Genomic DNA, 15,559 nt, shown 5'->3' with positions numbered 1-15,559 from the left:
TACTTCTGGAGGTCATCCCCAGACTGATGGTCTTGTTGAACGTTTCAACAGAACTCTGAAACAAATGTTAGCTAAGTTAGTGAGTAAAGGAGGGAGAGACTGGGATGAGCTGCTTGGACCGGTACTGTTTGCTTACCGTACCACCCCACACTCATCGACTGGTGAGTCACCTTTTGTATTGGTGTATGGTAGAAATGCACGTATGCCAACTTCATTGGATTTTAGTGCTCCTACGGTGCGTTACCCTATTGTAGCTACAGAATATGCCAAGGAGTTGTGTAAGGACCTGAAGGCTACCAGAGAGTTGGCAGGCAAGAGTATTAGGAAAGCTCAGATTGGGCAGAAGACACAGTATGATAAGGATGTGAGAGAACGTGATTTACAGAAAGGAGACTTAGTTATGCTGAAGGTACAGCCACGTTTTAAGTTGGATCGACCTTACAGAGGACCATTTGAGGTGCAATCACTATCATCAACAAATGCTGTCATTAAGCTGGTAAATGACAAGAATGCTGAACCGTGGAATGTGTCAAGACAAAGGTTATCTAAGTGCCACCCTGGTATGGAGAGGGTACAAAAACCCTGGGTAGGCCATTCTAAACGGCTGAGACGTCGCAGAGTACTGAAATACATCAATAAGGGTATAGGCAGTGACAACAGTCAACCTGCTAAGAGGAGCCAATCAGCAGCAAGTAGTGAGAATCAACAGATCCCCCAGACTAGAACAAAAACTCGTAGTGGAAGAGTATGGGGTGCCATTTGTCTCAAAAACCCAAAAATTGAGATCTAAACCAAATATCGTCGATATTTACTAAACATCGACGACATTTAGCTAAACATCGACGACATTTGCTAAACATCGACGACATTTACTAAACATCGACGACATTTGCTAAACATCGACGACATTTACTAAACATCAACGACATTTGCTAAACATCGACGATATTCAGCAACTCAGCTGCTTTCGCGTTTTAATTTTCTGCTGATCCTTTACTATAATAATATTATAGGCGCGTACAATACTAATAATTTCTGATTAGCTGCTTGCGACTGTAGATGAATCATCTGTGGTACTACGTGACTCATTAGGCATTCGTACCTCCTTTAATGCTGCGCATCTATTAAGGTCAATGTTGCTGTGTTGGCGACGAGTTGGACTGAGAGGAAGGAACTCATCTGTGAGGATAAGAGGTATGGGGTTAGCCTCTAAAGCTGTAAATGTGACAGCATGTACACTGCACGTTTTTCGCTTTTCAATGTTCCAGTGACAGAACTCAGTCTGGCAGAGACAGACTCTCACGTGAACGAGGGTCTGGAGACTCTATAGCATACAGGATTTGTGCACGATGACAACTACATACTTTAATTTGTGCATGCGTGGTGTATGTTGGGTTGCCTTATGTGGCCAGACCAATTGGGTAGGGAGAAGAAGGGATCTAGTACAGTTCAAATCTTGGTTTATACTGGTCTTGACACTACCCATTTACATGTAGTGTTATTACATGGCAATTTAAATTAGTTGTTTCATGGGCTTGACTGACCCAGGTGAATAACCACCTAACATATTTTCAAAACCTAGCTCAAAAATGCACTATATGTATATGGCTGCAAATGAGTTGCTGTCTCATTGATACCATACCCCATTCTTGTATTTTGTTTTTACACTTTTATATGCCAACCTAGATTTGTTTCCTGTTAGTGCAGTGATGTACTATTATCATACTATAATAAATATTTGTGACAAAATCAGTCTTATATATACACAAGCCTATCTTCATATGTGACTGGATTTGCAAAATGGTACCTTTTTCACACACAAAATTTGACCCATTGTGTGAACTTTGAAGCTTCATAACTATTTTACCATGGCATATAATTGCCTGAAATTTTCCATGATTGTAGCTACAGTATCTGGCTGCATTTTGATACTATGAGCAAGTTAATCAGTATAAGGGGTCAAGTGTTACATAATTTTGTTTGTTGGTATGTAAAATGTGTGGAAAAGGTAACTTTTTGCAAATCCGGTCACATATGGACATCAATACAGCATTTTAAAAATGTGTATGCATCACTTCGTATACTTTACCCAAACCTGTACTTTTAAAGACATTTGACGAACTTAAGTTTGATGAATTTAATTGATTCGTCAATTTTGTTAAATTTTTCTATTGTCAAAATTTCCTTGCGTACGGTATGCAAGGTGACTAATGTATTGTGAATGCTAGCTAGTTATTGGCCTTCTTATTCCAAAGATACCTATCTGTACGTGTCTTAATACGATACAACAGACAGTCATCTGCAAATTAGGCAACAAGTAGATTTAATACAGCTGGGAAAGTCATTTATAAAAACAAGAACAGTAAGGGGCCCAATACAGAGCACTGAGGTACTCCACTGGTAACGTTGACAGCTTCTGAAATAGAACCATCACAAAAAACTTACTATTTATGGTTGGTTAAAAAAGACCAAATACAGTTAATTGTCTCTCTGGTAATTCCATAGTACCTTAACTTTAACAGTAAGAGTTTATGGGAAACCTTGTCGAATGCCTTGCTGAAATCCAGCAGTATGCAATCAGTTTGTGCTTTGTCATTTAAACTGGATGCTAAGTCATGGACAGTTAATAGTAGTTGAAGATCAGCAGAATGTTTTTGGTGGAAGCCAAACTGACTGGTTGAGAGGATATTGTTACATTCTAAATGCCCCATCACATGCAATTAAATAATGTGCTTGAGAGCTGACAGTTTTATTAGAATATATTTTGTGACTGCTCTATTAGAGTATTGATATCAAATCAGCTAAAAAAATAAGAGTACTGTACATTTGATATCAAATGCAGCATTATGCATAGTGTGTTCATGTTTTGCTGCATGTATTTCTTACATTCACATTGCTTTAAAATCTTGTATTATATGCTGGCATAATACTTGATGCTTTTGCTAGCCTGTTAATATACAATCATGCCAACATAATTGGCACAAGCACATTAATTTTTAAAAGATATTAGCGTTTATAAAATGCAAGTGCACCTGTAGCTTATAGCAGTACCTTCCTATTGTAGTTATTACACAGTAAAAAGAAAGTGTTCGAGCACCCCTACATCTATTCTTAGATGGCCTTTTGTAATAAAGCACATCTTATCTGTGCTTGGAAACTACTGAGTTACACATGTGTACAGTACTTATGTATTTTGTACTGATATTAAACATTAACATGTTTAATCTTTTATTAATTAAAATAGTATGAAGTATGCAACCATTGAAATCACTACAGCAGATCTTTGGTGACAATCAATTTCACCATTGCCAAAGTTTCTCAAGTAGTGGAACAAAGAATTAAGCATATTACTAAATGGTGCAGTGTCAGTGTAGGATTCTACTCCACTGTATTTGCTTCGTATGTAGGTCTACCTAGTATGCAGTTGCTCATCAACTCGCTATGGATGATCCACAGTCAGAGCTCAGAAATGTACTGTTTTGGGTTACTTTTGTGATTTGTCAGAATGTCCACATCAAGTTTGTGAGTGTATACCAGGAGACAACTAAACAGGAAAGAAAACAAAAAAACATAATCTAGTGAGGCTAGACTTTAGTGACATCACACAATGCACATGTGTGTTTTTCAGTTTGCTGTACAGATGTAAAAAAATGCACTATAGTTGTTTGAAATTACTGCTGTTGATTTACACACAATATATCTCATGTTTGAAAATTGTTTACTCTTAAAACTAGGAAAAAACTGTGATGATTTATTGCCATTGACTTTGAAAATTGTAGCAGCCTGCTGCTGAGTACTGACAGGGTAGCAAAAGGTAGAAGCAGTACTTTCCAAGTATTAATTAAAAATTCTCATTCACTTTAAACTTTTCACACTGATACAGTAGATAGGCGTTCATTGACACAAACTGGAATCATTTTGCACTTTGTAATTCAACTGTACAGCCTCTGACTCACACATTGCTCTACAGGACCAAGGGACCTGTGAAATAACTTTGAAATCTCCCTTATCTGGACCTCTTTTATCCAGGCCCAGACAGTCCAAATTAGTCACAAGCATGTGGCCTGTAGTCTATTGACAATAAGATGTTTACATGTTAGGTGGCTTGTTGATTCTAACTACCACTTGGTTGCTAGGTGATAACAACCCAGGGGAGTGACCACGAATGCTCTGTGGTGACTTCCCCTTCTGCCCACTAAAATGTATAGTAGCAATAGTAACATTGCAGAACAGTTAACTTTACCAGTTACGGATATTTCTGAGATAAGGACAGTATACCAGACTACCTGGATAAGAGAGGTTCCACTGTACCTGCTATAAAATAAATTACATGGATGACTCTAGCAAATAAAATTCTTCAATTATCCTTGTTGCCTCTCTATAATGTTGATGATTCTATCAAAGTAATTTAATATTGACTGCTCTACTAGAGTATCTTGATCTAAGTTACCAATATTAAAATTACTTGAGGGTGAATTAAAAGCATGCAACCAATAATGCACAACTGACAATCAAGCTTAACAAGTTGCTCTACCTTTGAGTTGGGAGACCAGGCAGCAAATTTCTAGAACTACCCTTGTGTGTAGCTAGTTGACAAGTTGAAATGATCTCAGAATTTCGTCTTTGCAGGCAAGTCCATATTATATTGTTTGGTAGGGAAATTTGACTAAATAAAAAGTACTGGTCTGGCAAGAGCACTCAAATTGTGGCCTGCTGAGATTCATATGAATATTACAAGCTATTTTACTAGTTTAATTTTGTGTACTGATCTGTTATGCACCTATCAATGTAATCCCCGACTACCACTAATACGGGCTGAGGTGGGGGAAGGTGGGGATTTGCATCACTGAAAATTACAATTCCCCACCTACTGGGGACGTACTGGCAATGCAAACCACGACCAAGTCTCGACTTGTAACCCCCGGGAATACTGGGGCTAGGAGGGGATTTGTACAGTTGTGTGGCGTTGGTCTAGTGATGAGTTAGTTCAAGTGGATTCTAGTACGAACGTAGTAGCTAGCACCCGAGACACTCCTTCTTAATTAACCTGAAAGCACACAGCTTTGCTGTCTGAGTGAATTTCTTTAGTGAAGATAGATCCCCACTATGTCGGAGAAATGTAGCGATCAATTCCCCCACCATCCCCTACCCTTAGCCCGTATCAGTGGTAGTCGGGAATTACATTGATAGGTGCATTACAGTCCTGTAAAGTATTAATAAACAACTAAATAAAACACTACTTGATTCATGCAACTAAATAATTATACTCAGCCGAATTATACTCTCAGTGACAGCGGACAGCATTATATTCAATAATGCTGTCACTGAGAGTATTGGCACCCAGGGATGAAAAGTGAAACACGTGCAGTTTACAAATTGTCACATTTACAACTGAAAAGGTAACTTCATACCTCACATCCTTAGTTACAGATGAGATCAGTTCCTCTCGTCGCCAATGACAGCCGCAACATTGATCTTAATAAACGCGCAGCAATTATTTCCATTAAAGGTCATGGACTCATCCGAATGAAAACAAGCCTAATGAGTCACGCATAGCACCACAGATGGTTCATCTACAATCACAAGCAGCTAATCAGCAATTAGTATTTACAAGCATAAGCGCCTATAATATTATAATACCGAAGGATTCGCAGAAAATTAAAACGCAAAAGCAGGTGAATTGTTAAATATCGTCGATGTTTAGCAAATGTCATCAATGTTTAGTAAATGTCGTCGATGTTTAGTAAATATCGTCGATGTTTAGTAAATGTCATCGATGTTTAGTAAATGTCATCGATGTTTAGCAAAAGTCGTCGATATTTAGCAAATGTCGTCGATGTTTAGCTAAATGTCGTCGATATTTAGCAAATGTCGTCGATGTTTAGTAAATATCGACGCTATTTAGTTTAGATCTCAATTTTTGGGGTTTTGAGACAAATGGCACCCCATAGAAGAGTAGTCAGAACGCCGCTGCGTTTTAAGAATACTGACAGCCCCGGGGCGCGCCATGTTAAGGAGGGGGAAGTTGTAAGGCCAAGTCAAGAGAGCTCACGTGAGGGAATCGCACGTGAGCCTGAGAGGGACCACGCCGTCGTGTTGAAGTGTTAACAAGGACATTATTAGTACACTACGTAGGCTCACTATTGTTGTAATTTTGCTGTGTAATGGTTATTACTAGAGTGGATTCTCGTTTATCCAATTGAGACTCTGTATAATAAGGCGTGGTGCCCGACAACTAATGTTTGAGAAAACTACGGGGCCTAGAGACATGAACTAACCGGGGATAGATTCGCCTGTGAATGAAGGCACAAACGTATAATCGTCGCTCCTGTTTGTGCTGATGACTTGACCATACGTGTAATTCTATATAACGCCCAGTACCACACCCTTGCTTAATTACTTACATATTGCGCGAAGAAGATTAGTGATGCCCGTGCAGGAGAGCCAGAAGCCACTTGTGTAAACAAGAAGATTACAAGTAAGTTTTTATGTTTGTAACATCTCAAGTCTCCATGCCAGCTGCCAGTGGATTCATTCACGTAAATAAACAATACAAGAAAACATTAAACTGACATATGCCACGCTCTTTACAATAAGCTTACAGTTACATATAAAATACAAGTAAACAATTTTGTCTTGTGCAGCTGGCATGGCGAACTTTCTTTGTGTTGGTGTCAGGCAATTCAATACGTGCTTAATCTTTTTTGCCTTCACCTGGCGTAGCTACTAGGCTCTAGTGGCTTGGCTGTCTTCCTTTATCTGGTTTATCTGGCTTGCATACGCCTACAGCATTGTGTAGCTATCTCCTGAAAGTTGTGTATGCATAACTATGGTGTGTCACCCATCACTGTGCCATTGCTACATCACTGATGAACCTTACTTAGCTCTAGTTGATGTTGATATGCATTGCTGTATATGGGCTAATAATTATTATCTGCATGGTGATGTTGCCTATAATGTATTGCTGCATACAATACTGCAATAATGTATAGTTCTCTCCTGTATGTTTTGTATACATATACTTTGTACACATCACTGTGCCATTTATACCACACCAATGATGTACTGGCACTTAGCTACTGGTGGCCTTTAGTTACGATGCCACTATTGTGTTATATCTGTCACTACTGTGACATATTGAGTTGATTTGGGGATAATGCATTCACCACCTAATAGCCTCACCGGGTGGGGCTGTCACGTTGGTGTATGTACTTGGTTGTATGTGACGCGGTCCTAGTAATAATAATAATAATAATAATAATAAATCACTCTGTAGAGAGTTCAGCTACGCTTCAAGTCACAACGTAAAGAGCTCATTAGAGATCAGCTAGAAAAATATCACCCTGTAGAAAGATCAGGTCAACAGAGTTCAAATGGAAACAAGCCACCCATAGAGAGATCAGCTAGAAACAAGTCACCCTATACAGAATTCAGCTACATTTCGTAGAGTGTTTCAGCTAGAAATAAGCAACCATGTGGAGAGTTCAGCTACAAACAAACTCTTTCAGTAGAAAGATCAACTAGAAGCAAGTTATCCTGCAAAGAGTTCAAATCCATTTGAAGTCACTCTGTAGAGAGTCAAGTAACCTTGTAAAGAGATAAGCTACATTTCAAATCATCCTGTAGAGAGATTAGCTTGAAAGAAATCACCCTGTAGAGAGATGTGGTAGAAACAAGTCACCCTGTAGAGAAATCAGCTAGAAACAATTCACCCTGTAGAGAGGTCAGCCAGAAACAAGTCACCCTGTAGAGAGTTGAGCTGGAAGCTGTAGAGAAAATGGCTAGAAACAATTCACCCTGTAGAGATCAGCTAGAAACAAATCATTCTGTTGAGAGATCAGGTAGAAATAAGTTACCCTGTAGACAGTAGTGTTGTTTTAGTACAGCAAATTCATTTTAGTTTAGTTCTAGTTCTAGTACCCATAGTCCACTACAGTTTTAGTTAGTTTTAGTTCTAGTACCCCAATTCCACCATAGTTTTAGTTAGTATTAGTTCTAGTACCCCAATTCCACCATAGTTTTAGTTAGTATTAGTTCTAGTACCCCATATTTCTGTAATTTTAGTTAGTATTTAGTTTCATTTTAGTTAGTGTTAGTTTTAGTGTTAGATATCTTCACCTATACTAACCTTGGTAGCACCCACTAGACTTCCAGAAACTTTAGATTTGGTGTTTTGATAGATTTTTCAATTTTATTTCCCGTTTTATATCAATGAGGCAAACTGTACTGAGAATCCAATTCTTCAATTAATACATGGAATTTGCTGTTATCTACTAAATTCAGTGGTACATTGTTAGCACCTATAAAGATTGCAAGATGAAATGTATAATAGCCTTATGTTTCAGTTATTAGGGTTGCACAAGTTAGATCCTAAACTACGTATTGGCAAGGAGGACTGTTTCAACTGGCTAGAAGAACCTCTCCTTTTGTCTTTTCAATTTCAGCTGCTTCAAAATATTTATAAGCATCAGTATGGCATGTCTTCAAATGCTTCTTCAAGTTTATAGAATATTGTCCTTTAAATTCTTTATATATCACAAATCAAACCATCAGTATACTTTTCACAGTACACACACTTTTGTCCTTGATCTTATCATGCCTGAAGTGGTTCCACACTCCACTTGACTTAGGCCTTCCACCTGGTTCAGCACAACTTCCACTTACCATTGTGCACAAATGAACAAAAGCTCTAATAGAACTGTGCTTATATAACCTAAATCAGCAGAATTAATGCTGAATAACAATGTTTTATAGTAGCATTTGCAGGCATCACCATCTTCAAAGAACAGTGTTAAGTGGTTTATATAGTGCACAATACCTTTTATGTAGGATTGCTTGAGAAACCTTTTAGTTAGTTTTAAAGGTTTTGGTTTAGTTCTAGTTTTTGAATCAAAAATTGAAAGAGTTTTAGTTTAGTTTTAGAACTAAAATAGACCACAATTTTAGTTTAGTTCTAGTGTACTAGAACTAGAATTAAATTGCCGTACTAAAACTAGATTTAGTTCTAGTTCCTTAGAACTAAAACAACACTAGTAGACAGTTCAGCTGGAAACAAGTCACCTGTAGAAAGATCAGCTAAAAACAAACCACCTAGAGAGAATTCAGCTACATTTCATACAGTAATTCAGCTAGAAATAAGAAACCCTGTAGAGAGTTCAGCTACTAACAAACTCTTTCAGTAGAGACTGAGGTCAGCTAGAAACAAGTTATCCTGCAAAGGGTTCAATAGCTACATTTGAAGTTACCCTGTAGAGAAGACAGCTAGAAACAAGTATAGCCTTGTAAAGAGATAAGCTACATTTCAAATCAACCTGTAGAGAGATCTAGATCTGGTAGAAACAAGTCAGCCTGTAGATAGTTCAACCAGTAAGAAGTCACCCGTAGAGAAATCAGCTAGAAAAAAAATCACCTGTAGAAGATCAGCTAGAAATAAGTCACCCTGCTGTGAGATTAGCTACATTTCAATCACCCTGTAGAAAGATCAGCTTGAAACAAATCACCCTATAGAAGGATCAGTTAACTCTGTAGAGAGATCAGCTAGAAAGATCAGCTTGAAACAAACCACACTGTTGAAAGATTAGTCAGAAACAAGTCACCCTGTAGAAAGATCAGAATCATCAGATAGAATGAAGTCTGCACTGTGTAGCACTACCAGAGAACAGTGCCATGAAACACCTATGGACTATCCATGAATATAGCCCATTAAGTGCCATGAAAGTCATTTCATTGATATTTCATTGTAATATCCATGGCATGAAATACTCATGATTTCATGGTAATTTTATAGCACTGACATATCATTTCATGGCACAAGAATGATTGCAGTGGCCATGAATTGTCAAATTTTCATAGGCAGTATCCATGAATTTTTATAGGCAGTGTTCTACATGAAATTTCATGGTTTGCCATCACAATTTCATAAGTTTTTCTCTGGGTGTTCAACTTGAAATAATCAGATCAGCTAGAAAAAATCACGCTGTAGAGAGATCAACTAGAAAAATCACTCTATAGAGATATCAGCTGGAAACAAGGCACCCTGGCCTGTAGAGAGATCAGTTATAGAAACAAGTCACCGGGAGAGAGATCAACTGGAAACTGGAGAGAATTCTGCTACATTTTGTAGAGTGTTTCAGCTAGAAATAAGCCACCATCATGTGGTGAGTTCAACTGCAAACCATTCACCATGTAGTCAAAGAATACAATTACAATATGAGGCTCCCTGTAGAAAAAGAACTACATACACATTTCCCTGTAGCTGCAAACAGTTTAAATTAACCTGTGTGACATATTTTTATGATCAATGAACAAAATTAAACATTATTGCCTAAAGTACATGTAGCTAAACAAATCATTAAAATCTTCTCTCTAGATCTGTGCCTGTGGTAAAGAAAAAGACAAGTTAAAAGAAATACCTAGAGCTGGCCAAAGGCTGGTTTTAGGTATATATGAAATTACAAAAAGAAGAGATATCTAATCAAAAACAGCCAAGCTGTAAAAAAGGGTGCGGCCTCCAAGAAAGCCATGCAGGGTGAAAAAAGGTGTGAAATCAAAGGTGGCGGCCTTCGGCACCAAATTCACCTGAATTATCGTTATTAATTTTTTCGCCATTAACCTACCATCACAGCCATTTCTTGGCCGCCACCTTTGATTTCACATTTTTTCACTCTGGCTTTTTGGAGGCTGCACCCTTTTTTTACAGCTCAACTGTTTTTACAAAATACTCTAATAGAACAGTCATTTCACTGCATGGATAATCAAGAGTTGATTTAATTTGAATTATTCATCGTGTTCTGGTGTCTGGAGGTGTTCCTGCTGTAATGGAGCCAGTCGGTGTGTGTCGTAATGATGGTAAGAGGCCAGATGGCATGTCATTGATTCCTTGGTCACGGGGCTTACCCTTGCTCTGGGACTTTATCTGTTCAGACACCCTGGCCCCATCTAATTTATCTACTTTTGCAAGTGGTGCCAGCCGGCTGGCAAACTCAGCAGAGTCGGCTAAGTGCAGAAAATATTCTTCTCTGATTCCATCATTTCACTTCTCCTCTTTATGTGTTGAGACCTTGGGTGCTTGGGGTTCATGTGCACGTTCATTAGTGAGGCAGATAGGTTCCTGGGTGATGGAACAGTCTGCATAGGGCCACCCAATTTTTGATTCAGAAGGTTGCCATTGATGTTCAACGTGGTAATGCTGCCTCTGTAATGGCAACAATACCATCATCCCAGGACTGGGCAGAGTTTGCCTCTCTGCCCACTGTTTATTTATGTTATCATTATCGTTAACAATTTGATACTGTGATTTACCCAATGGGGTTGGTAAAATATTTCTATACTGTCTGCAGCTGATACCATATATATATATATATATATATATATGTAACCGGATCTGCGAAAAAGGAACATAATCACACAAGCCTAAATTTACAGTATAAAGCATTGAATACATTGGGTGAAATACTTGCGTATTATTGAAAAAAAAATTTGTAAATTTTTTATCTTAGTGAAGGAAGGGACTAACAATAAAAACCTGGATATCAAGACACACGGTAGTGTGTCGTGCGGCCCAAGAAGCCGGCGTGCCACCCGTGAGTATATTAACAGGAAGAAAGAAAACGCAATTTTCACACCTATGTAGCTCTGTGATCCCTTATCCGATTGGAACCAAATGTGCTAGAGAGGTGCCGGCCAGTAAGGGGAGTCTACACACCAGATTTGAAGAAAATCGCTCCAGCCATTTCCGAGATACGAGCGAACAAAATTTCGTTTTAATTTCTTCGTTTTTTTCTTCTACTTCTTCATTTCGCACATTCGCAAAATTTGCCATAAAACAGGAATGCGTGCTCGGATCGGGCTGAAAGTTGGCACACTTAAAGGGCTCATTAAGGCGGATCTGTGTACCAACTTTGGTAGGAATCCGATGAACATTCACGGAGTTATGACCGATTATTTGCATAAAATAGGGTCGAAGGTCTGTCACGCCTACAGGGTAAACTCCTTTGAGGAATCAGTTGAAAATTGATATGTAGATGGAGCAACCATCGTAAGAGTGCCTTTTTGTGGTTTGAAAGGAATCGGGATAAAGACCACGGAGATATGACACAAAACCCGACCTGTGTCAAAATTACGCAATCGATTTTTATGAATAAAAAACTATTAGTTTTCGTATCTACCAGGCAAACCGCTTAGAGCAATGAGCTGAAAATCAGTATGTAGCTGGAATAATCATCAGAGAAAGTCCTTGCAGTAGTACAGAAGAATCGGAGTACAAACCACTGAGTTATGATTCGAAAGGCAACTACGTGTAGCAAATGCGAGATCGAGATACTCTAATAGAACAGTCACCCTAATAAAGCATTCAGCTGCATTTATAATTTAATTACATTGCAAATTATTCTGTAGGGAATTCAGTTACAAACAAGTCACCCTGTAGTCAGATCAGCTAGAAGAAGGTACCTAATAGAGAGTTCAGCTACAAAGAAACCATCATGTAGAGAGTTCAGCTCAAACAAATTGCCCTGTAGAGAGATCAGCTAGAAGAAGTTACCTTGTAGAGAGTTCAGTTACAAAGAAACAATCATGCAAAGTGTTCAGCTACAAACAAATCACCCAGTAGAAAGTTCCGCTATAAACAGATCACACTGTAGAGAGTTCAGTTAGAAGCAAGTCATGTTGTAGAGAGATCAGCTAGAAGAAGTAACCTTGTAGAGAGTTCAGCTACAAAGAAACCACCATGTAAGAGAGTTCAGCTGCAAACAAATCACCTGTAGAGAGTTCAGCAGGAACAAGTCACCCTGTACAGAGATCAGCTAGAAACAAGTCACCCTGTAGAGAATTCAGCTACAAACAAATCACCCTGTAGAAAGATCAGGTGGAAGAAGTTACCTTGTAGAGAGTTCAGCTGCAAACAAATCCCCTGTAGAGAGTTCAGCTAGAAACAAGTCACCCTGTAGAGAGATCAGCTAGAAACAAGTCACCCTGTAGAGAGTTCAGCTAGAAGAAGTCGCATTGTAGAGAGTTCAGCTACAAAGAAACTACCATGTAGAGAGTTCAGCTGCAAACAAATCACCCTGTAGAGAACTCAGCTACAAACAAATCACCCTGTAGAAAGATCAGCTAGAAGAAGTTACCTTGTAGGGAGTTCAGCTACGAACAGATCACCCTGTAGAGAGTTTAGCTACAAACAAATCACACTGTAGAGAGTTCAGTTACAAAGAAACCACAATGTAGAGAGTTCAGCTGCAAAAAAATCAGTCACTCCGTAGAGAGTTCAGCTAGAAGAAGTCACCTTGTAGAGAGTTCAGCTGCAAATAAATCACCCTGTAGAGAATTCAGCTACAAACAAATCACCCTGTAGAAAGATCAGCTATAGAAGAAGTTACCTTGTAGAGAGTTCAGCTACAAAGAAACCACCATGTAGAGAGTTCAGCTGCAAACAAATCACCTGTAGAGAGTTCAGCTAGAAACAAGTCACCCTGTAGAGAGATCAGCTAGAAACAAGTCACCCTGTAGAGAGTTCAGCTAGAAGAAGTCGCATTGTAGAGAGTTCAGCTACAAAGAAACTACCATGTATAGAGTTCAGCTGCAAACAAACACCCTGTAGAGAACTCAACTGCAAACAATTCACCCTGTAGATAGATCAGCTAGAAGAAGTTACCTTGTAGGGAGTTCAGCTACAAACAAAATTATCACCCTGTAGAGAGTTCAGCTACAATGAAATCATCATGTAGAGAGTTCAGCTGCAAACAAATCATCCTGTAGAGAGTTCAGCTGCAAACAAATCATCCTGTAGAGAGTTCAGCTATGAAAAGATCACCCTTTAGAGAGTTCAGCTAGAATATATCACCTTTTAGAGAGTTCAGCTACAAAGCTACCACCATGTAGAGAGTTCAGCTGCAAAAAAATCAATCACTCTGTAGAGAGTTCAGCTAGAAGAAGTCACCTTGTAGAGAGTTCAGCTGCAAATAAATCACCCTGTAGAGAATTTAGCTACAAACAAATCACCCTGTAGAATGATCAGCTAGAAGAAGTTACCTTGTAGAGAGTTCAGCTACAAAGAAACCAGAGTTCAGCTGCAAACAAATCACCTGTAGAGAGTTCAGCTAGAAACAAGTCACCCAGTAGAGAGATCAGCTAGAAACAAGTCACCCTGTAGAGAGTTCAGCTAGAAGAAGTCACATTGTAGAGAGTTCAGTTACAATGAAATTCCCATGTACAGAGTTCAGCTGCAAACAAATCACCCTGTAGAGAACTCAGCTACAAACAAATATGCCCTGTAAAAAGATCAGCTAGAAGAAGTTACCTTGTAGAGAGTTCAGCTACAACAAAACCATCATGTAGAGAGTTCAGCTACAAACAAATCACCTGTAGAGAGTTCAGCTAGAAACAAGTCACCCTGTAGAGTGATCAGCTAGAAAACAAGTCACCTTGAAGAGAGTTCAGCTAGAAGAAGTCACATTGTAGAGAATTCAGCTACAAAGAAACTACCATGTATAGAGAGTTCAGCTGCAAACAAATCACCCCGTAGAAAGTTCAGCTATGAACAGATCACCCTGCAGAGAGATCAGCTAGAAACAAGTCACCCTGTAGAGAGTTCAGCTAGAAGAAATTACCTTGTAGAGAGTTCAGCTACAAAGAAACCACCATGTAGAGAGTTCAGCTGCAAACAAATCACCCAGTAAAAGTTCAGCTATGAACAGATCACCCTGTTGAGAGTTCAGTTAGAAACAAGTCATCCTGTAGAGAGATCACCTAGAAGTATCACCTTGTAGAGAGTTCAGCTACAAACAAATCACGTGTAGAGAGTTCAGCTACAAACAAATCACCCTGTAGAGAGATCTGCTAGAAGAAGTCACCTTGTAGAGAGTTCAGCTATAAAGAAACCACCATGTAGAGAATTCAGCTGCAAACGAACACCCTGTAGAGAACTCAGCTACAAACAAATCGCCCTATAGAAAGATCAGCTAGAAGAAGTTACCTTGTAGGGATTTCAGCTACAAACAAATCACCCTGTAGAGAGTTCAGCTACAAAGAAATCATCATGTAGAGAGTTCAGCTGCAAACAAATCATCCTGTAGAGAGTTCAGCTATGAAAAGATCACCCTGTAGAGAGTTCAGCTAGAAGAAGTCACTTATTAGAGAGTTTAGCTACAAAGCAACCACCATGTAGAGAGTTCAGCTGCAAACACATCACCCTGTAGAGAATTCAGCTACAAACAAATCGCCCTGTAGAGAGACCAGCTAGAAACAAGTCACCCTGCAGACAGATCAGCTAGAAGAAGTTACCTTGTAGAGAGTTCATCAGCTGCAAACAAATCACCCTGTAGAGAATTCAACTACAAACAGATAACCCTGCAGAGAGTTCAGCTAGAGTCAAGTCACCCTGTAGAGAGAATCCTAGCTGTAAAGAGTTCATCTACATACAAGCAGATCACCCTGTAGAGAGTTCAGCTACATTTCAAGTCACCCAGTAGAGAAATCAGCTGCAAATTATCCTGTGGGGATTAATTGACATGTAATAAATATATGCTCTCTTTTTATATTATGAACTCTTGATATATGCATT

This window comes from Dysidea avara, chromosome 1, assembly GCF_963678975.1.
Source record: "Dysidea avara chromosome 1, odDysAvar1.4, whole genome shotgun sequence".
Taxonomy (NCBI): domain Eukaryota; kingdom Metazoa; phylum Porifera; class Demospongiae; order Dictyoceratida; family Dysideidae; genus Dysidea; species Dysidea avara.
This window is presented reverse-complemented; position numbering follows the sequence as displayed.